Genomic DNA, 24,424 nt, shown 5'->3' with positions numbered 1-24,424 from the left:
TCTCCAGCTGTAAAATATGAGTATTAATTGCTCTGACAAGGTCTTTTGGACCTTTGCTAGCGAGTTTTAGACTTTTGTGTTAGAATCCCTGATCTATCATGCCAGATGCAGATTTAAACGTGTACATGTAGGTTTTCCCAGTGTACAGACTATAGGGTAAAGTAAGTATTTGGTGCCACCATTTTGTGACTGATTCCAGTTGGTGGACCTTGAGATTAAAGAAAAGGGTGTGTGTGATTCTTTAAGCCTGATATCTGATCTATGGCCATCAGTAGAAGTTTACAAAATGTGTAGAATTTTTTATTGCTGGCTCCAACTTTGTGAACAGAGGTAGGAAGAGAGATTACAGCACAAACCTATGCATGTTTACTTAGAAGTAAGTACTACTGTACACCCTCAGTGTTTTGTAGAGCAAGGATCAGGAACCTCAGGCCAGAAAGCTCAATGCAGCTCTCCAGGCTTCTCAGGACTCTCCCAAAACACATCTCCTCTCCCGCCTTGCTTTGCATCCTCCTGGAATGTTTTACCTGGCTGCAATGTGTCTTTGATAATGCTGCTTGCTTGCTTGTTTGAAGGATATAAAGGGGTGTGTGACGATGTGAAGAAAGGAGCTCATTGTAGAAAGGTAAATGTCACCACAGTTAAAATTCTGCCCACTTATGCCTCTGGCCCTGCTTGTCACACTTGCATGTGATGCCCCTAAAGCTGCCCAGAAGGGAAAGTGATGCTTGGGCTGAAAAAGGTTCCCCATCCCCTTGGTAGAGTTAAGGATGAATGATGAATACCTTATGGCCATTGCTATTACTCGTTATCCTCATCTTTGATTTCATTTGTGTTCTCTTAAGGGAAATATTCATTCAAACCCAGGGTAGAAAAGGAGCTGCTTCAGCGTTATTTTTACAAAAATAAAGTTAAGACAATCATACAGTCAATATTTGCAAAATATATACATACATATAAATACACATTATGACATATGTAATAGTGTTTTATTTGTAGATGTCTGTAGCTTATTTTGCCAAATCTGAATATAAGGTTTCCATCCCAATCCTCCAGGCTTGCAGGATCTGTTTTCGTTTTGTCTTCCTTCCTCTCTTTGCCTTTTCTTTTGGAAACTTTACTTATTAACAAATTGCAATCTTCCCCTCTTACCCCCAACAGAGCAATGGTGTGGTGTGGACACATTCATTTTTCTGTCCCACAATCAGGTCTGGTCAAAAAGGTTTCAAGGACTTTTGTGGCATGATCCACAAGCCTGCAAACCCTGTTTGCCCAGACGGGGCAAAGGAAATGAATGAGTACACTATAGGCCACAATGGCACAATTATTCCACTTTGGCTCTTTTAAACAACTATTGTTTGTCTTCAGCCACATTCTCTAGTGCTCTTCTTCTGCCTCTGTGGCTCCCAGAGTTGTTTCTGATATATATAAACTATCAGTTTAACTTTCCTGTTGTCCTTCAAAGAATCCTGGGATTTGCAGTTTGGTGAAAATGCTCAGATAGAGATTCCCCCTCACAGAGCTGTAGGGTTCACAGATTTCCCTGAAGAGAAGAAATGAGTTTAAATCAGTTGATGGCTTCATGTACGTATGTATTCATTGAAAGGCTTTGATACATAAGTATCAAAGATGTGTACAGCAATAAATTCAATCACATAAACCTTTATGGACATGGTTTTGCTCAAACTCTGAGGTTCACAAAATCACTGCTGATGACAAGTATCCAAAAGTTTCATCAGATGCAAAAATGTTTGGGAGCCATGCTCTTCAGCTATGCTGAGGTCATAGCCCTTATCTGTGAAGAGAGAAAACCTTACCATCAAACGACTAGGGCTTAAAGCCACCGGTTAACAGTAATATAGTGTCAAATTCAGAACTGCAGGGTCACTCCATGTTACTCACAGCCATGCCCCCTCCCCCTTTTTTGCTGCAGAGTTGAGAATGAGATCTGGTGAATGCCTTCTCCCACAACAACAGACGTCCCTAGGAGCCAATAAGCATGAAAAAGGAGAGTGTTAGCTACTGAGAAGAGTCTTCTCAGTGGCTGACTCACCTCCTTTCACTCTGATTGGCTCCAATATTCAGGAAAGGACAAGGAAACATGTTAGAAGACTCTTCTCAGTGGCTAACACTTGTCTTTCACGCTGATTGGCTCACAGGATGCTGCTCCAAAAAAAATAAGGGGTCTAAGACTACTTCCCTGCTGGTTAAGTGTATATCACTAAGGAGTTTTATCCTGAAGAACAGAGAAGTAAAATTAAAGAGACTCTTTTGCTACCTGGAAAACTATTTAATCAGATTCTCAAATAGTCCAAATCACATGAACTATTGATCTTTCAGTCTTTGAGATTATAGGATCGTTGTGATCAGTTTTAAAGCATCTCTTTGCCATTTTAAGGTTAGACTAATAGGGCTGCTGCACATGAATACAATATAAAACAATTAATAATAGTTATAATATAAATATGCCATCGGTGTTTTTTTCTGCTCAGTACAATCAAAGAATCAAGGTTTGGTTTTCTCTTTACCCGTCTTCCTACTACTTTAACATTGTCCTGTAATTTTGTATCCTTTCTTTGTCTCATTCCCCCCCTTTCCAGTTCATTGTCTTAAATTGAAGTTGCCATATCTGCTGCATAGAATTAATCCTTTTGCTGAGAAAACGTAAGTCCTAGTTGTAGGGCAGGTCGCTACTTTGCATTCCATTATTGGAATGAGCAGCTTGCTATGAGAATAATATCAACTTTTGAAGAAAATTACATGCCTGGAAGGGGAATATAAATGTAAGAGACAGAGTACCTCATTATCACTCCTCCAAGGTGGTAAAAAGCAAATCTCAAGTCATTGCAAATTCTAGCATAAATAATCTCTTGGATATACTAAAGAATGTTATTATGCATGTGGCAGCAATGGGGGGAAGTTAGAGGGAGAAGAATCATTGCAGGCAGAGACTCTTGTGAGGAGAAAACATAATAAGATCATTAGTACATACCCAAAAAAAAATAATCTCCCAGATTTTCAAGTAGAAATTGCAATCCTTGGAGTGCTCAGTCAAGGGATGGCAGTATTTTTGCTAAGCCATGCATAAAAATGTGCATTTCTAATGTAATATATGGCTGACATTAGCAATCGGCAGTTCTGGCTCAAATCCACAAAATGCATCCAGCCATAATAACAGGGTGCAAATGGGTGTGCACTAAGAAGCTGATAAGCATGGTGCCAACCAAGCTGTTGTTGAATATTCCCCCAGAGCTCAGAAAGATGTCACCGGAAGGGATCTCCTCCTTGGAGGGAAAGTGTATTAACGAAAGGGGGAAGGAAATGATGCCAGGTTGAGGTGGGCCACCCAATGGGGGAAGGAGGAAGAATGATCAATTGTCACATCCAAGGGCGCTTCCATACTGTCACTATTTTTGAGTGGGATCCAATCGCATACCAGCAAATTCAGGTTTCACAATTACACTTGACTGGACGGTCTTGCACTACAAACCTGTTTCCCCAAAAGATTGGACTTTTGATAAGGTGAGTGATGGGGAAATGCACTGGAAAGTGTGGGATGACAATTGCTTGATGCAACATTATGTGACATTCCCCACAAACAAATCAGGATGAATGCTCACTAAATAGCCAATGTCACCTAACCTTCCTGCAAACAAATCAGAATGAATGCTTAATACATAGGTTGTCTGGAAGTGTACCAAGTCTACCAAAATCTGGATAACAAAACTTATCTGAAACTCAGCCATGCCACTGGCTGCCCTATAGCCAACAATGAGGTAAGAGTAATGGTAATACATGCACTGCAAGCTGTGACTACCTGTATCAGAGCAATTTCCAGCCCCACATCTATAAGTGTCCTTTTGAAGGAATCTCCCTCAGAGTTTCCCCTAAGCTGCAACAGCAGAAGCACTGCTGGAGATTGCCTTTCTCTATTGCAGGACTGGCATGAGAATCAGACAAGTGTAGTGAGCTGCCTGTGATGTTGCTGGGCTCAAGGGAGAACACACTTTACAAAACCCTTGCCATTAGGCTGTTTCCACACCACCACTAACCGTGCAATTCAATACATGACTAAGTGCCATTGGGTTCAATGGGCCTTACTCCTGAGTAAGTGTGTATTGGATTGCAGCCTAAATCTCCCTTTGGATTTTCAGAATTATTGTGCATCTTCTCCCAAAGAACAGACATCTGAAGAAGCCCTGGACAGCATGGGAAGCAACACTTCTGAAAACTGAAAGACAGGTACTGCACAGGAGGACTTCATTTAAAAAATATTATTACTATTAGCCAAGGGTGGCAGAATGTTAAAGGTGGCCCTAGATTCTCCCAGAGTGTGGAATCTTTTTGCAGTGAAGTTCTGTGTAGCCTTCAGATGGCATTACAGTGTCTTGATGAAAACCTGTTTATGGATTTGGGGCATGAGAATGAATAGTACAGAAATAGCAACAAGCACAGCCAATAGCAACTCCAAAGCCTAATCAGACAACAGAGGCAGCCTTAGTGCTCTTGAAGTGTAGTTGGACATTCCGCAAGGAATCGGAAAAGAAAGGCCTAACAAAACATTTTAGTCTCTCTTGCATTTATGTGTTCCACAGGTGAATACTGCTAATGAAAAACACGGAAGAGAGAGTACATTCCAGTTAATACAAAGTTTGCATTCACATTATTGACCTCTTTGAGGACAAGTTGGTTTAAGACTCACATGTTAAAACACTGTATCCAATTTTAGTTCTACTCAGAGTAGACCAATGGAAAAAATGAACCTAAGTTAGTCATGTCCATTAACTTCAATGAGTCAATTCTGAGTAGGCCTAGCATGGGAGACAGCCCATAGAAATGAATGAACATAGCTAACTCAGGGCTATTACTTTCAATGGGTTTACTCTAAGTAGAACTAAGTTGAATGCAACCCAAAGTGTCCCAGGCAGTTTCAGGGAAGTCACTTCCCTGCCAGTTAAAAAAGATAGTATTCTCCCTCATCCCAGAGCCACAGCTTTAATCCATGTCTTTGACTTCTATGCTGGGAAATCATACTCATTCAGCACAACCTATGACCCACCAAGCTGAAAACAGCCCAGGCCAGAAGTCATATGTGGCCCCTCACCAGGCACTCAATAAAGCTCCTGTTTTTGTGGCTTTCTTGGGACTGCAAAAAACAGTTGTGTTGGTTAGGTTCTTCTTGGACCTATTTTCTGGGTTCTGCGGTGGTGTTGACTAGAAGGCCCAGAAGGCCTGAATGGTGAATGCCCAAGACCACAAAAGAGAAGGGTCAAGGAAGCCATTTAGATTGTTCTCTGTCTAGACCAAGACATGCTGACAGTGTGTCCTGGGCAGGATGGAATGCAGAAAGGACCCCCCAAGGTAATAAAACATGGGAATTGGGTGTGAAGGGATAGAGTAGTCAAATATGAATGTCCCCTATATGGGACACTTCAAAGGCTAGGACTGGTAATTTCTGCGCCGTGTTACAACAGATATCGTGGCTACCCCCCATGTTTAAAATAAACTCAAAGATTCGAATTTCTTAGGTTCTCCTGAATAGACCATGAAGCAAAACAGATCTCTTTTAATGAATGCATAGTTTAAAGTTAAGCTACTGTAGATTCAGATGAACTCTTGAGATATTTTGTCTTCCTCCTAATTTAATTTCCCTCTGCTTTCCTTGTTCTGTTCTTTTATGGTCTTATCGCTGTTTGTCGTAGTATCTCATACCACATTGTTGGGATCTCAACCTTTGGCGGTTTTTCTGTTGAAGCTGTTCAATGGACTAAGTTGACTCTAAAATTCTGTCCAAGTTTCTGAAACTAATACCACACAATAGTTGTTATTTGAATGTATATTCCCCAGTTTTCTGTTACATTAGATCAGGGATGTGGAACCTGTGGCACTCCAGATATGGCTGGAATACAGTTCCCATAATCCCTGCCCATTGTCCTTGCTGGCTAATGCTGATGGGGATTGGCATCCACCAACATCTAGAAAGCCACAAGTTTCCCATATGTGATTAAATGATTATGTTTAGGCTTATTTTTAATCCAAGTCTTCTCTGCTTGGATCGGAAGATTCTGTCCAGGCCTCTCTGATTAAGTTGGAATATGAAGGAGGGTGTTAGAACAAATTAAACCAGAACTGTCACTAGAAATTAAAATGGTGAAACTAACGTTATCATACTTTGGACACATCATGAGAAGACATGTTTCACTAGAAAAGACAATAATGCTGTGAAAAGCATAAGGAAGTAGAAAAAGAGGAAGGCCAAATGAGATGGATTGATTCCATAAAGGAAGCCACAGACCTGAACTTACAAGTTCTGAACAGGGTGGTTCATGACAGATGCTCTTGGCGGTTGCTGATTCATGGGGTCACCATAAGTCATAATCGACTTGAAGGCACATAGCAACAAATGAAGGAGGGAGATACATTTATGGGGGTACAAGGACTCTTTCAACCAGGAACCAAATGCTATCAAGGGTTCTCTCCTTGGCCTGGGCAATATTTATGACTCTCAGTTTTGGTAAGAAAATTGAAGGATTTCAGGCTGCAGTTCAAGGAAGAAGATGGAGCATCATGACTGAAGTCGTAAATTAACAAAAGACTGATTTTTAACAAAGGAAAAATTATTCAGGTGGAAACTAGAGAGAACTAATCAGAATGCAGGAAAAGCTTGAACCACTGTTAGCTGCCAAAAGGATTTAAATTGGTACACAGGCAAAGACGGGGGCTGGGGAGAGAATCATAGAAGAGTAGAGTTGGAAGGGACCTATAAGGCCATGGAGTCCAACCCCCTGCTCAATGCAGGAATCCAGCTGAAAGCATATCCAACAGGTGGCTGTCCAGCTCCCTCTTGAAGGCCTCTAGTGTTGGAGAAACCACCACCTCCCTAGGTAATTGGTTCCATTGTCGTTCAGCTATAACAGTTAGGAAGTTTTTCTTGATGTTCAGTCAAAATCTGACTTCCTGCAACTTGAGCCCATTATTCCATGTCCTGCACTCTGGGACAATTGAGGAAAGATTATGGCCCTCCTCTGTGTGGCAACCTTTCAAGTACTTGAAGAGTGCTATCATTTCTCTCCTCAATCTTCTCTTCTCAAGGCTAAACATGCCCAGTTCTTTCAGTCTTCCTTCATAGGGCTTTGTTTCTAGTCCCCTGATCACCCTTGATGCCGTCCTCTGAACCTGTTCCAGTTTGTCTGCATCCTTCTTAAAGTGTGGTGTCCAGAACTGGATGCAGTACTCAAGATGAGGCCTAATCAGTGCCGAATAGAGGGGAACTAGTACTTCATGCAATTCGGAACTAAACTTCTGTTAATGCAGCCTAAAATAGCATTTGTCTGGGTTTCTTTTGATGTTGTTTCTTTGCTGATGCTTTGGCCTGCTTTTCCCCAGAATGGGGAGAAGGGGGGCTTTTGGAATATATGCTTTGGGAAGGAACTCTTTGCTTCTTCTAAGCTGGCTTTTTCACTCTCTCAGCCAAACAATGTTTCCCTACTTGATAGTTTTGGTTTTTTGATGCAGTGCAAAAGCAATGGTGGGAGCACTGGATTGCTGTGCCAGTGCAATTTGCGCTGCACTGACCTCACTGCCACCTCCTCCTTCCTCCTCCTTCCTATTGGTAAACTGCAGCAATGCCAGTGATGGGATGTCAGGTAAGCATCATCACGCCATCCCACTAACCATTACTGCATGGATTACCTTTCATTAATTATGTTCTTAAGGCAGTTGGACTGGAGGCAGGATGTCAGAAGATATGCTGTATTGATAGTTCTCATACTATGATGTCTTGTTACATCTGAATTAGGTAATGCTATTAACTTTATATATTTCATTTATTCTTATATCTCTGGTTTGGGTAGCCCTATTGTAATTGCATCATTTATTACTATTTATTAAACTAATTAGTTCCTTGTTAGATAGAATGTCTCCAATTGAATTACAACATATTTGAAAGCATCAACAAAAGTAAAAATACATTATAATATAGATACATTAACATAAAAACTTATTAAAAATACACAAAACAACCCCCATAACAACATTAAAAGCTTGGGGGAAATGTAAGTTTTTACCCAGTGCTGAAAAGATGCCAGCAAAGGCCTCTGGAGAGTGGAGAGAGTGTTTCACAAATGGGGAGTCACAACTGAAAAGGCCCTCTTCAAGATCATCACTCTCCAAGACTCCATCCAAGAAGAGCCCCGGAGAAGAGCTTCAGATGAAGCTCTAAGGGTCCAGGTAGATTCATATCTGCAGAGGAACTCCAGAAAATATGAGATCCTGAGCCATAAAAAAATCTAAGCCAGCACTTTGAATTGAGCTTGGAAGTGTACTAGTTTATTATGTTTTCATGCAACATACTGTTTATTTTATACAATGTCTTTACTGTTTTTAATTAATATTTATAGTTTTTCACAATTTGTTAAATGGGCTTTCTTTCTTTTGGTGTGGCTCTGGCTCTTTGGTCACTATCCATGCACTCAATGGAGCAAATTAATGCAGAGGGAATAACTCATTTTTCAGGTTGCTTGCCAGCCATCTGGCAGACCACAATATGATGACAATACATGATAAAGTGTTTATTGCTTGTGACCATAGGCCAGGGATGAGGAACCTGTGGCCTTCCTTGGAAAGTAGGGCTGCAACATTACCAGGAGGGGCTCCAAAAAATTAATGGCTATACCCATGATTTCCTAGCCAACCAAAGTACCTGTAGCCCTTTCACCAAACCCAAATGCCTATGTAATTCAGTATCTATGAATCAATAGCATCACAAATGTATGAGTTGAATTAAATCAGTTATTATTTTCTGTTTAAAAGTTTTACCTTTTTGATTTCTAGGTTAGCAACTGGATGCAATAGGTGACATCCCAGACCTTGTGTCAAATATATTTGACACAAGACACCACTGGGTGGTCCCCAATATATGATGTTTATTCCAGTGGTGGCTGGTGGTTCCATATCAGTGGGTCTGGAATCTGCTCCAGGTTTTAGTCAGAACTTTCAAGGAGCTGTCCAAGGCTTTAAGCACCTTGAACAGCTCCTTGAAAGTTCAGACTAAAACCCAGAACAGATTCCACTGGCATGGAGCCACCAGCTGCCACTGGTTTGTTCTTTCCGTCTCTGCAGTATTGGCTTTCCTTATGCAACAGGATGCTCTGAACATTGTCTTCCACCTTCATTTTGAGTTTCTTTTATATACAGTTCATTATCCAGTCTCATACTTTCATCGGGCCAGCTGTCTGAAGATGGCACTGTGATGTTCCTATATATTAGTGTATATATGGTAAGTGCTGGTTGTTTAGAGTATACATGGTAAGTAGTGAAAGAGGAGGGGGAGTGAATGGGCAATAGAATGCTTGATGATTGGCTGAATGTTTAAAATGGCTGACAGTATAAATGAAAGGATGACAGGTAAATCTGGGTGAATGTGAGGTGGTGAATTGTGGAATCTGGGGGGGAAGAAGAGAAAGAGTGGATTGCTTGGTGGGGTTTAGAGAGTTGTTTACCAGGAGGGAGGTGGAGTTCGGATTAGTATTGAGTAAAACCATATGCTTATGTGCCTTAAGAAGAAATCTTGTTAATCTTGTTAGCTTTGTTATCTGTAATAAATACTTAATTTGGTTTACCAAAGGCCTGATCCTTGGCTGGGGTTTCACAGACCAGAAGGGAGGGTAAGGTAATGACCAAGGCTGAAGGGGAACTGTAACAAATGGTGGCAGCGGTGAAGAGAATAACAATACCAGTATTCAGAGTCTCTGGGAATACTAGTATTGGGACGTTACTGGTGGTTGCCTAGCAGGGGGATCTGTTGAGATCTGTGCTAGAGCGGGGAGAGAAATCATAAGAGAGAGCGGTCCGGACTGGTGGAGTCCCTGGTGGTGCCTAGAGACAGGCAGTAACCACGAGCAGGTAGGAACCTGACAGGGAGAGCCAGAGAAGGACGCATCACAGGCACTACAGGGAATCCCATATGATTTCGGTGGAAGCTACAAAGTCGCATTTGCCTATAAATCCAAATTCACTTGATGGGTTGTAAGGGAAAAAAATATCATCAAATGTGGAAATAAACCCTTGATTTCTTTCATCTTGAATCCTGTCATGGGCTTGGTTCAGATTATCTTCATTTTGATAATTGGAATCGAGTCTTACAGTGGGCAAATTGCAAAGTACTTCCTGGGTACAAACTAACTCTTTGTAATTCCTACTAGACAACTTAGATTTTATGACAATTTTTTAGGCTGATATTTTTAATTACTTTGAAGCTGCTGAAAGGCACTAGTGGCCATGGAGAGCTCCAAATGAAATCTTGCACCAAGAAGTAATGAGACCAGCAAAGGCACTGTATAACTGCAGCTTAAGAAATACTACAGGTTTCACTGTCATTATGTCCATAAGAAGCTTGAAATGCTCAGCAGCCCACATTTCTTAAACACTGGAATAGTTACCTCTGGTGTTTCCTCTTCTGCTTTAATAGGTAATCATTCCTTTATTTTTTCATACAAATATATAGTATTTTATTGGGGTGAATTAGATGGAAAGCAAAGCATAATTCCTGTCTCTTATGTTTGCAGACTTCATATACTATATTCCTACTGTGCACTAAATTTTACTTGCCTTCATATTTATAGCAAATAACTACGAATGCTGACAAATCTGAGTTAGCTATTACTAGTCATGTTTTCTCAGATCTAATAATAAAATATTTTCTATCTTGTCCAAAAGATTTAGAAGTACCTTGTAAAAGGCAAACAGTTTTCAGACTTCCCTGGAAAGAGGGATAGCTTGTTGAAACTTTCTGGAAAGCGTAGCTCTGTGAGAGGAATAGGGATCTCCTAACAGTTCTTAGCACCCTTAACAAGCTACAGTTTGCAGGATTTTGCAGGGAAGGCCATGACTGGTATCATAATGCTTTAAAAATATAGTGCAGGTGGAGGCCCTAATCCAAACTGGAAATAGCAGAAGTACCCAAATTAAGTTGGAGTATTACTGTAGATGTAAACTGCTTTTGACTTCATAATTAAAAATAGCATCTCCCACCCCATGCAATTCTTTGTGTGTTTATTCAGGGATGTTCCTGAATAAAGTATTTGATGGGCTTACCCCCAAGAAAGGCTGCAATCCTATGCAAACCTTCTAGGGAGTAAGTCCTATTGAACACAGGGTGATTTACTTTTGAGTAAATATGCATAGAGCGGAGGGAGCAGATGAAGGGGAAGTTCTGGTGCATGGGCTGAAGTCCATTCCACTTGTGCAAGGACCGCAATAAGGGGAGACGCACACACCTATAGCCAGCAGCAGCAACCTCCAGTGGCTCACCAAACAGCACGATGCTGGGAAGCAGGAAATAGGCATTTGTGGAGTTGGAAAACTAACCTCACTTTTTGCAGGTCTGTCAAAAAATAGCCATGGCAGAGGCAAAAGACAAGGCAGTCCGAGAAACGAACCCCATGCTGCAGATGTGAAATACCAGCTTTCTACCCACTTAGCCACAGTGACAGTGAGGAATCAGACAGGAATCCTGGGGCAGTGGTCTTCTTCCAGCCTCCAGTCACAGCTGGGAAGCAGGGGTCATAATCCTGTTAGGCTTACACTGATAAGCAAGATACGACAGCATCCAAGGTAATTGGGTGCTTGCCCATTTTGGCTATGGTGTTTCTGTCTTGACCCATCCTGTGTCTCCTTCCCATTTCTTTCCGATTATCTCCACTGGATCTGTCATTAAAGTAGTCAACTTCTTTCCTCTGTGTTTGCTGTGATTTGGGAGAGGAGGACAATGATTGTACATTTTTCCATGCAATTTCTTTGAGAGATCTATGCAATTATACAGTTCTCCATGGGAGGGATAATATGTGGCTTTTTTGTGACCATTTTCACCAGTACAGAGTGCCAGCACATCTTTTTTGCTGGCATTCATAGCACTTTTATCAATATATAAATACCAGCACCTCATTTTTTTTTACAAAACAAAAACAAAAACAAAACTTAGATATATAGCAATGTGCAGTATGGGAACTCTCATGGAATAAACAAAAAACAAAAAACTAGCAAAGGCTGCTGTGAAGCTTGTTTGCTTCCTTGCAATGTTTTAAAATTGGTCAAAATTGTAAAAGCAACAGAAGCCTTATGAACTGCCACAGTGTTTTGCAGAAAATGCTTTCAGGCAAGCCCAGAGATTCTCTCCCCCCTTCCCCCCCACCTTCTTTTTACTAACTTCTCTTAGCTATTGCTTTTCCTGCCACTTACTTTCTCTCTCTCTCTCTGCAATAGTCGTGTTTTAAGAAAATCAAAATTCTAACCTGCTGAGTAACTGCCTGTTAAAATAGACAACATGATCCCACAGCTGAAGTGTGGGAGCAATTGAAAAGGGGTGGGTGGGAAGTGCAGATGAGAACCATCACACCATTAGCATTCCCCCCCACCTCACTCCAAACCCTTTGTTTATACACTTGCTTTGGCATTGGCTTTTGTGTGCTTTTGACAAGGGAAAAGCTGCTGATTACACCATCCCACACAGTGTAAGAAACAAAGCAGGAATCCCAAAGGGGAAGTGTGGATGCAGGAGCCATGTGACTTGATCATCTTTGGCTGTGTGGGTCTGGCCCATCTCCCACTCAAAGCAGTTAATCTGAACAAGCCCATTAAAAAAGTGAGGTGTAAAGATAATTCAAAGCTAAAGTTGAGGGATTGCCAAGTTCATATTAACATATAATAATGATGATGATTAGATGTTTACTGTTCTTCCTTTAAAAAAATTCAGTATCGGCATTCTTTGCAGAATAAGGAGCCAGCCTATATATTTCTTTTTGTTGTTTCTCCTATTTAAATAATGATTGGGTGTGCTTATGTCACATTAACGTCATTTTTATCTCACTTTCTTGTCCAAGGAGCTCAGAGCAGCACAGATGTCTTCCCTACCCCCATTTTATCTTCACAACAGCCCTATGAAGTAGTTTAGGCTGAGTGTATATGGCTGGCTCAAGGTCACCCAGTGAGTTTCATGGCTGAGTTAAGATCTGAAACCAGGGCTCTCCAGCCTTAGCTCATCACTCACTACCCTGGCCATTTGGCAATGATACATGCTTTTGTTTGGGGAATAGGAGAAAATGGTTTGTCTATATGTGCTAATGAAGAGATGTAATGGGGGAGGGAGAAAGAGTTAGGTGAACATACTGCATGGAGAGCTTATATGAATGTCTGAACTGCCCTTTAGAATATAGGTCAAGGATACATATGTCTTTGGGGTATAAAACTGTTATATAGCATGAGTCTAAGGTAGGCTATCCTTAAATACCATGGGACCCTTTGCTTCTGTTTGATCAGATTCTGAATGTGTGGGACCAGATAATTCACTGACAGGTGTGCCCTTCAAGTGGTAGTGTAGTCTAATTGTGCCCTTCAAGCAGTAGTGTAGTCTCATCGAATTGTCATCCCCTTATTATTTGGGGGGCCGAGTCCATATGTCTCCACCATGATAGCCAATCAGCATGAATCTGTTTTCATGCTGATTGGCTCCTACCAATGTTTGATCATTCACTAGCGGAGCATCCATTCTGCATGCAGAAGGTTCCATCTCTGGCATCTTCATTTAAAGGGATCTAAGGCAACTGGGCTGGGAGAAAGCTGGGAAAGACTTGACACCCCAGTGAGCTGTTATAGCCTGTTTGTTACCAGTCAAAATAGACATTGCTGGGCTAGATGGACCAATGGTCTGGCCCTGTATGAGGCAGCTTCTTATATACATGTATATTTGAAAGCACAGAATGGCACCTATATATACCTATATTTGTACAGTAGTGGCTATTTTGCTGGTGAAATGTGCCTTGGTTCCAAATTTACCTCTACGGCACTTAACTTCCAGTATCTGCTCTATCTACCCCCACCCCCACATCACTGGCTCTCTCAAATTGCAGGATGAGAGAAATGTTTTTTTTATTATGTTCTCTTTCATATAATGCTTGGAAATCATTGGATAAAAAGTGCTGTGCAATTGTGGAGATTACTGTTGTGGAGGTTTTTGCACAGCTATTTTCTGGGGAAACAATTTACATCAGAATTTACAGAACAAGCCTCTACCTTATTTTTAAATTTCTCAGATTTTGTCACTGTGGCCTCCCTGTGAAAAGGCTTTTTAGGAGAGTGAGTGACATATTATTTTTAGTGAGGCTTTTGTTATGTGCATTAGTGCTGGCTGCTTTTTTTTTTTTTTTTGATACTGGGAATTGTTATTCTTTATTACAAGAGAAGTGTTTGGGAGCCTGTCAGGCTGCCCAGCACATGGCCAAAGTATAATGGCGATACAGAAATTAAACAAAATCCTTAACATATCTGATTTTCAGGATTATTCACTTGGTATTTCAAGAGCTAGGCAGAAGACAGCCACTTCTGTTAAGCCTGCTCTACAATGCCATCATTTTTGTAGGGAAGTTCAAAACATTAAATTGTTGACTGACAAACGATTGTTTGAAACTCCTTTACCTGCAGAGGAAGCTCACCAAACACAGGAAGCATCCAAAAATGATGAACAAATATATCTTAAAGATGCCAAGAAGATAGAATGTTTTATTGTTCAATGTGCCAGATGCATTTCAGCAAGAATGCCTTTATCAAGGACTTATTTCTTAGCAAGCTGATTGCAAAAATTTCCATTATGAAAGAACTTGTAGGCAGTAGTGTAGTGGCAAATTTAGAAGTACAGGGTCCAGTCATGAGTCATGCTATGCCCCCCTCAAAGCCACACCACCTTTCCACCCACCCTTCCCCCTTCTCTACTAAATTTGTAATGATAATAAAAATCAAAATATTTAACATTTTATAGATATTTATTACTTTGGGCTATAACAAAATGGCCACCGTGGGGTGTGTTGTAAAGCACAAAATGTGTGCTATGGAGGCATGGCATAGCACAACATTAGAGAGATGAGATGCTTTCCCACCACAACCACCTCATGTTACACTGGGAAGTCAGTGCTATGTCCTGCTGGTCCTGTTTGTGGCAATCACACAATACTGATATTCTCTCTCTCTCTCTCCTACAAGCACACACTGATGCTGTTGTTGTCTAATAACAAGAGGGAGCATTCCCTGGTACCAGGAAAAATATACAAGGTGGCCAACCACACTCTCTCTTGCACACACACAGAACACACACAGGGCTTGTTCACATGGCAACTTACTATGGGATTGGTGCTACTTGCATCCTCGTTTAATTCGCATGGTTCACATGACGTTGCAGGCAAGGAGAAGCTATAACGATGTTTTCCCCTTTAAATCCATATCAGAACAACTGGCTGATAAAGTGGAAAGTAAAGAAAAAACAGTCTCCGCTTCACTGCATTTCTGCATATAGGTGCTTTGCTCTGATGTTTTTTGCTGGGCAGGTGGATCGTCTCTTTCACCTACTCTCCTTTCTCCGCCCACTAAACTCTCCATGAGTTTTGTTTTGTTTCCAACCAGCCACTACTGACTTGGTCTCTCTCCTCTCACATTTGCTATAGCCTTCCTTTCTTCCCCCCATTAAGTACCTTCCCTCCCCTTGTGATGTGGCAGAAGCTAGTCACACACACACAGAGACACAGTCTTTTAATTTCATACCCACTTTTTACAAATGAAAGGGTTTCCCACTCAGATAGAAAAACTGAATTTCATACCCGCTTTTAAAAAATGGAAGGGTTTTATTTATTTGTTTTATTATTTGATTTATATCCTGCCCTTCCTCCCAGCAGGAGCCCAGGGTGGCAAATTTTACTATGAGGAGGAAATGAAACTGACATAAAAAGAAGGGGTGAATGATCAGTAATTATCTTCCAAATCAGTTCCTGTCAATTGCACACCTAGACTTAGCAGGAAGAGGTGTGTAATTGACAAGAAACAATGAAACTGACCAAAAAAAAGCATCCCCTTCTCCATTAGCAATATGGATACTCTGGATGCAGTAAACATGCAAAATAAGGGGTGGGGCCACAAAACAGTGACACGAATCCTTCCCAGAGGAACGCTGACTAGTGTGAATGGAAAACAGCGGATTTGAAGGTAGGAAGGGTGAACCATGCAAATGTATTGTGATGGCAAAAGCTGCATCTTTAATTCAAAGTTCAACTCCCCTCCTCTCTCTCCAGGTGCATCTCTCACACGCCACACATGCAGACATACCTCCTCCTCTCTTTCTCTCTTTCACTCAAACACATACCAGTGCACCTCCCCCTGACCATACACGTATTTCTCCTTTTCTCTCACATGCACACACAACATATTGACCTGTCCATCCCTGCATACAACACACAACACAAATGCATCTCTCCTTTTCACACAAAAAACACATCCTTCTCTTAATCCCACACACAAACACACACTACTTGAGAAAACCTCCCCCCTCAGAAAACCTCTTCATTGGGGTAAAGGAAGCACCAGCCACTGGCTCCACCTTGCTGGTAGACAATGGCAGCCTGAGCATGCAAGGATACTCCCACGGCTCCATCCTTCCCTCCACAACTTTTTTGTAAAAGCAAGCCCCAACACAGGATGCAGGGGGCATTCACCAAGCCTGAGTGTACTCCTACTGCTACTTCCTTCCCAGCCTTTTAAGGAGGCGCCTGCTGCTGGCTGGCAGGCAGCGGCAGCCTGCGTTTGGAGCGATATCCCTGCCACTCCGCTCCCCTCCCCCCCAACTAGCCACAGCACAGGATGAAGGAGGTACAGGCTGGCTGGCAGGCAGACAGCGGTAACAGCAGCAGGCTGAGCATGTAGGAGTAACATCCCGACTATGCCTTCTTTCCCTCCACAACTGTTTTTTTTAAAGGCCCAGCCATGGGGTGAAGGAGGCAGTAAACCTCTCTCATTGTTGTCATCCTCGCCACCCTCCTCCTCTCATGACTCTCCCTGTGACTCTTCTCCCAAAGCATCAGACACTGGTAGAAGCCAATCACCATGAAAGGGGATTCATCCTGATTCACTGGAGCACTGGAGCACTGGAGACATAAGGAACCTCCTCCACAAAAGTAAGGGGACAATGACCCGGCGGGACTACACTACTGCTTGCAGGGCACAATTTGATTATGTGGCCAACTTTTTCCCCACCCCCAATTACATCACTTTCTTAGCACATATAAATAAATCCTCCTCTCCATGGTCCTCCTATTCCCCCCATTGCCAAATGGCCAGCATGGTGCTCAGTGTCATCTCAGGAAGTTACTGGATCAAACCTGCCTAGCTCAGCATTGTCTGCAGTGGCTGACAGCCACTTACAAGTATTTTAAACAACCCTTCCTAGAGGTGCATGTTCTCTGCCTCTGTAGCAGACTGCATATGTTTAACCCAGTTTCCATACCTCTTTGTTATTACATAGACTCTCATCTACACTGACTCCCAGGATTTGATTTATCTGCTTAGAACGTCTAACCATTCTGCTCTCTGGCTTTCCTTGTTTCAGAAACAGCATCTCCCCATCCCTGGAGGGCCATACTTGTGGCTCCTTGGTCTCCACAACTGCCAGTAGTGGCACAGGTGATGGGTGGAGCTGCCCTCCTAACAGTGTGGCTGGGGCAGAGCAGTGGTGAGAGCGGGGCTGCACTGGTGCACCAATGGGATCAATTTAGCACTCCCATAGGCTTGGCCATTAGGTGGAGTGAGGGGGCTGCCTGAGATGCATATGCTGGGTGTGTGTGTGTGTCAAATATGGCAAGATGTTGGAGGACAGAGCTGTCACATTGATTTTATTTATTTACCATAAAATTCTTAATATAATAAAACTATCTCTAAGTGGTCTATAATAAAAAATAATAAAATGCAAACATCCAATAAAATTACTTAAGAACAGGCTGAAACAAAATAAAACATAATTGTATATCACAAATCAGATTCCAGAAAAACAAATTACCCCAGGGAGGGCATTCCAGAAAGTGGGTACTATTACCAAGAAGGCTTACATCCACATTGTGACCAAGTGACAATGCAATGGTTGTGGAAGGACCAGCAGGATCTCCTAGGAAATCTTAAAGGTCAACTTTGCCTGTACCAGTATCAAAGTCTCAAATTGTTTAGGCCTTTAAATGTCAACAACAAAACCTTGAATTTGGTTTGGTAGTAATTAGATAGCCAGTGCAGATTTTTCAACACTGGTGAAATATGTGTAAAGCTGGGTGTTTCATTAAACACCCTAGCAGCTGTATTTTGCATTAACTACAGCTTCTGAATCAGCCAAAAGGGTAGCCCCACATACAGCACATTATGACAGTGAAATAATGAGGTTACCAATGTATGGACCACCATGGCAATTCTATCCCTGTCCAGGAACTGTTGCAATTTGCACATTAACTCAAGTGGATAATGAATATTCTGAGCCACTGAGGACACCTGGGCTTCAAGTGGCAGTGATGGGTCTAGGAGCACCCCCAAACTACAGATTTGCTCCACCCATAGGGTATCTATCTTGTCAGGATATAGCTGCAGTTTATTAGCCTTCAGGAAGCTCAAGGCTGTATCCAGGGATCAGTTTAAGGCATGCATAGCTTCTCCTGATTCAGATGTTACAGAGAAATAGAACTTGGTGACATCTGGCCCCAGAGCTTCTAAGGACTGCCCCCCCCAAATGGCTACACATAGATAGTAAATAGCATTGGGGGCAAAATTGTGCAGATCAAATGCCAAGGGACTAAGGCACTGCCACCTAATACTGCTCTGTGGAACCAACTTTGTAAGTAGGAAGATATCATGGTCAATGTTATCAAAAGCCACTCAGAGATCCAGGAGAATCAGCAGCATCGCTCTATCCCTCTCCCAAGAATGTCATCCCAAAGAAGGGATGACTAAGACCAATTCTGTTCCAGAACTGGGTCTGAAGCTAGACATGAATGGGTCAAGATAATCAGGTTCATCCAAGAGTGTCTGCAGCTGAACCACCACCATGATATTTTGCCCAAAAAAGGTGTATTGGTGGCTGGGTGATAGTTGGTATAAACATCTGGGCCCATGGTATTTTTTTTCAGGAGTGGCCACACCACACCTCCTTCAAGACAGTGGGAACCACTCCATCGTGCAACAAAGCATATGTTACGCCCTGGATCCACCCTGTCAACCCTCCATGTTACATAAATCAGCCAGGATGGGCATGGATTGGAGAGATTGTAGTAAGCTGCACAGCTACAAGCATCTGGTCGACATCCTCAGGCACCAATAACTGAAACTGATTCCACAACATGAGACAAGATGGTGCATTAAACAAGCACTGAATCAATGGTGCTTCTCATCTTTGTATGGAGGTGGCCAATTTTGTCCTAAAAGTGCCTTGCAAAATCATCACAGCAGGCCTCCAAAGTTAAGTTGACTGGGGTAGATGAAAACAACCCTTACACTATCTAGAGAAGCTCTGCTGGACAGCTACTTGAGGACACAATTGAGGCAGTAAAATAGGCCTTTTTGCCACCTTCACCACCACACAGTAGGGCCAATTATGTACTATTACACATATTTGTTCACCCTCACGATGTGTCTTGTGCCACTTGCACTTCAGCTTTCTTCAGACCTGTTTCACTGCCCAGAGCTCCCCAGTAAACCAGTGGGCTGCTTGAGCTCCACAATGTCAAAGAGGGCAGTTGGGTGCAATTGTTGCAATTTCCTGTCATCCCTTATGATTCCATAATGAGACAAGGCCTCAGCAGAATTGCTGATACTGACTATTGGAAAATTCCCAAGAACATTCAGGAATCCTTTGGATCCCATATTTCTTTTGGGAGTAGATAATCTTAATAGGTCTCACATCCCTGCAGTCCCCCACATGGTCTGGTCTGCACCCCCTAAAATAGCTTGCTATGCTCAGGTGTGGTGGAGAATGTTATCATGTCACTAGCGCTGAAGTAAGATTCAACTGTCTGTCTGGTTGGCTTTTGTACTTGGAAAGGGAGGAGGTGCCATCTTGTCCTTCACACCAGACAGCAAAATGTCTTAGCTGACCCCTGATCCCTAGAGCTTACTGCAAATTCAGGTTGAAGGTGACACCATCTTGACGGCAAGAGAAAGTTGCATGCAACGTTGCTATCTGAATTAGCCATTTATATTAGCAGTAAAAAAGTCATTTGTCACAGTGTGATGCTGTTCAGTCTTCACTGAACAAGGTAGACAGACACAGAATATTTGTAAACATTTTATTCAATCATGTTTCTGTGTTTTATAGCATCTCCGCCCTGTGAATTTCCCTGCTGATTTGGACATTTAACTTCTAGATGTACTGTTAGGCTACAAATCTATACAACCCAGGAATACACCCCATTGAACTCAGTGAGACTTGCTTCTGAGTACATATATATAGGACTGCACTGTTAAAGCACACACACATTTCCCAGCAACAATGACCTCAGGGTTAGCTGTTTCCTGGCAGATACTGACCATCTGAAATGGCTGCATTTGTCTTGGATGTTGATTCCAGCATTAGCTGCCAGGAAATTCTTTTCCAATTGGTCATTATGCCTTTAGTAAACTAGAAAACAATATGAAAAAATGAGACTCACAATCTGGAAATACTAAATGATAATTTATTTCTATTGCAAAGTTGTTCTGTTTATACACTCCTGGGAATAGATGCTCTTGTGCACTAGCACTTGGACATCCAGCCTGTTACAAACACCAGATTCTTTGGTCACATCATTAGGATTGGCACAAGTTAGGATTCTAACCTACACCAGCTGGCCTAGCAGTGGTCTCCAAGGAGCCATATGCCAGTGGAGAATAAGTGGAGCAAGGCTAGCATGTCAGCTACAGTAGGAAAATATAAATATTGGCAGGTCACTTGAATGGCAGTGTTCTAGATTCATATACTCCTTCTAATATATCATGTGCATATAGAATCATTAAGCAAACGGGCCACAGTCTTTTTGTTAAATGACAGAAACACTTATATGTGCCATCTTGGGCACACCGCAATCAGCTGGCCGAATGAAGACAAAATGAATTTTGCCTGGCATGCAGGATCTTATTAAAGACAAATTAAATCTTGTAAAGTGTAAATGTGTTTGGCCACTATTGATATAAACATTAACAACCTCATTGAGAGCCAGTGTGGTGTAGTGGTTAAGGTTTTGGACTACTGGGAGACCAGGATTCAAATCCCCACACACCCATGAAGCTCACTGGGTGACCTTGGGCCAGTCACTGACTCTCAGCCTCAGAGGAAGGCAATGGTAAATCACCTCTGAATACTGCTTACCATGAAAACCCTATTCATAGGGTCGCCATAAGTCAGAATCGACTTGAAGGCAGTCCATTTCCATTTTTTATACACACTTCAACAGCTGCAGTCTTATATTAATTAGTGGTTAAGGTGTTGGACTATGACCTGGGATACCAAGGTTCGAATCCCCACACAGCCATGAAGTTCACTGGGTGACCTTGGGCCAGTCACTGCCTCTCAGCCTCAGAAGAAGGCAATGGTATACCCCCCTCTGATTACCGCTTACCATGAAAACCCTATTCATAGGGTCACCATAAGTCGGAATCAACTTGAAGGCAGTCCATTTCCATTTTCATATACAGTAATACCCCAGGTAACAAATCCCCCAGGAAAGAAGCTCCTTTTAACAATATTTTGGAAGCAGGGATGGGGTGTGTGAGTACAATATCTCAGAGAGGAGTTCAGGTCTCCTCCTCCCCTGGTGCATTCACTATAGCTGCCCAATTTCCCTGCTTTTTAAAGTTCGATATAAATATCTGTTGGCTATAGGTACGTTCTTAAACCACAAGGTTTTTTTTTGCCTATTAGTGAATTTCTCTGCTTTTTAATCTGGGAGGTAAGAAATGGGATCCTGTGCAAGTTTGCTGAGAATGTTCATTTGCATGCCTATTGAGTTCAATGGGATTTACTCCCCTGCAATCATGCTTAGGATAGGTGAAACTGACCTAGGGGAGGGGAGTGGAAGGGGGAGGGGAGGAGATTGGGTGGTGGGCACTGGGCAGAGGGAGGCCCCTTTCCTTTCCAAAAGGAAAACACTGTGAACAGTATCATTATTTTTCAGGGTTTCCCCCAGCTTTTTATTCTATAGCAGGCACATGTGGTTCCCACCCAAATTTAAATCAAAGTTGTACCTGTCCTGATCTACACCAGACCTTTATTCAGAGTTTGGAAGATTACTTTTAAAAAGTAATAAATTACAGTTACAGTTACATGGCCCAAAAAGTAGTAATTACAGTTACAACTGCAATGGCTCTGAAAGTAACTGATTACTTTACTTTTTCTCAAAAGTAATCACTACAGTTACATTTCAGTTACTTTTTTAAAAAAACATCTACAAGGTGCTGGCCTTGGCTGCTGCACATCTAAGTAGCCTAAAACAACATTAAAAATAAACACACACATACAGAGGTAGTAGAATAATTCTTTTTATCCATAAGATAGCAGTGGTGGTCTCTCCACTGGTAAGGGTGGTGGGGAGGGAGGCAGAGGCCACTACTCAGATCTTTGCACGTCAAACCAAGTGCAACCCCCTCCCCCACTCAGCCAGGAAGCATAATCTCTCTCACTTAACCACCTCCCGGACTCTGCCCTGCCACCAACTAAGGGACAGTCACCCAAGCAAACATTTTCCCCTGAGATGCAAAAAAGTTAAAATACTGCAAATGCAGCACAGTAGCCAGAGAGGGTGGTGGAGGCCACTTTATGTGCCAAGTGCAAACACACACACGGATACGTTGTCATATTTCACCTCCACAGTTCTTTATCTCCATTCTGCTTCTGCCTCCTTCTCCTTTATCCATGTTCTTGCCCTCTGGCTCCTTTTCCCCTCCACTCCATTTTTTAAAATTGTTTTCTCCACTCCACCCCATCTCACTCTCCACCTCCTTCCTTGTCGCCTCCTACCCACCCACAGATCATGACAATAATGAATGTTAAAGAGGAAAGCACAAAAGCAGGACAACAGCTGAACGTCAAGAAGACTAAAATAATTACAACAAAAGATTTATGTAACTTTAAAGTTGACAATGAGGACTTTGAACTTGTCAAGGATTATCAATACCTCGGCACAGCCATTAACCAAAATGGAGACAATAGTCAAGAAATGAGAAGAAGGCTAGGACTGGGGAGGGCAGCTATGAGAGAACTAGAAAAGGTCCTCAAATGCAAAGATGTATCACTGAACACTAAAGTGAGGATCATTCAGACCATGATATTCCCGATCTCTATGTATGGATGTGAAAGTTGGACAGTGAAAAAAGTGGATAAGAGAAAAATCAACTCATTTGAAATGTGGTGTTGGAGGAGACCTTTGTGCATACCATGGACTGTGAAAAAGACCAATAATTCGGTGTCAGAACAAATTAAACCAGAACTGTCACTAGAAGCTAAAATGATGAAACTGAGGTTATCATACTTTGGACACATATGAGAATGTTGGAAGTGGGGCAAGAGCAACTCCTATTTTGTTCTTTTATTTGTGTTCCAGAAGGGAGATAGAGCTAGGGTCCTCCAAATGGATAGGCTTGTTTACCTTTACCTGTGATGCTCTGACTGACTTCCTTCTGTCACTAGACTGCTAAGTCCTTAGGGAAACTTACCTGCCCCTCCTCCTTCTGCCCTTTCCACTTCCTCCCTTCTCTGTCTCTGCTCTCTCTCCTAGCATGGGGCTAACTCCCGCACCTGGGTGTTACGCCTCCAACTTAGCTAGTTAGTTAGAACTAGGTATGCCTTTCTATCTACTATGTATTTCTATAAATAAACTAGCTTTTCTTATTTTACTAAGTCTCAAGTCTCAGTGATGCTGATGCAGGGTAAAAGCCTGCTTTCTTAGGTAAAACACGCACACGCTGGCACACTTGCATTTCTACATTTGCTGTTACTCTGCTGCTGCTGTTGTGTTTTAAACTAAATTAAGCACACAAACACACACAGCGCAACAGAGAAGACATGATTCACTAGAAAAGACAATAATGCTGGGAAAAACAGAAGGGAGTAGAAAAAAAGGAAGACCAAACAAGAGATGGATTGATTCCAAAAAGGAAGCCACAGACCTGAACTTACATGATCTGAACAGGGTGGTTTATAACAGATGCTAATGGAGGTCACTGATTCATAGGGTCGCCATAAATTGTAACCTATTTGAAGGCACATAGCAACAATGGTTTGCAACAGGAGTAAACTTTCAGTTGTACATGGTGATACTAGAATGTAGCTCAGCCAGTGCAGATCATAATTCTTGGACGGCTCTTGTTTCTGCCTATCTGTACTTGTCATCAGAAGAAAGTTGCTTGATGTCTAGACCCAACTATTGTTGCCATCTTTATGGACTGCACTGTGGAATTTTGGCTTCATAACTGCACTGACGTTTCACCACCACCACCCTGATCACAAACAAGGGCTGCTAGCTGTTTCTATAACCAGTTTTGATTCTTATATTCAAGGACATAACAGTCAAAATGTATGATGTTTCTGCATTAGATAGGCAGTCTAAAT

The 24,424-nt window shown here is 42.1% G+C and overlaps 1 long non-coding RNA gene across 1 annotated transcript in view; it reads left to right on the top strand.

Annotated features, from left to right (window-relative positions):
- Positions 1-23,709, top strand: part of LOC133383294 (uncharacterized) — a 29,824-nt gene extending 6,115 nt beyond the window's left edge. Inside the window, exons 2-4 of the long non-coding RNA XR_009762233.1 lie at positions 9,196-9,277; positions 11,382-11,613; positions 22,845-23,709. This is a non-coding gene — a long non-coding RNA (uncharacterized LOC133383294). The remainder of the gene's footprint in view (positions 1-9,195; positions 9,278-11,381; positions 11,614-22,844) is intronic.
- The last annotated feature ends 715 nt before the right edge of the window (positions 23,710-24,424 follow it).

This window comes from Rhineura floridana, chromosome 1 (genome assembly GCF_030035675.1).
Source record: "Rhineura floridana isolate rRhiFlo1 chromosome 1, rRhiFlo1.hap2, whole genome shotgun sequence".
Classification (NCBI taxonomy): domain Eukaryota; kingdom Metazoa; phylum Chordata; class Lepidosauria; order Squamata; family Rhineuridae; genus Rhineura; species Rhineura floridana.
The sequence above is the reverse complement of the archived record's forward strand: the minus strand, read 5'-3'. Positions and strand labels throughout refer to the sequence as shown.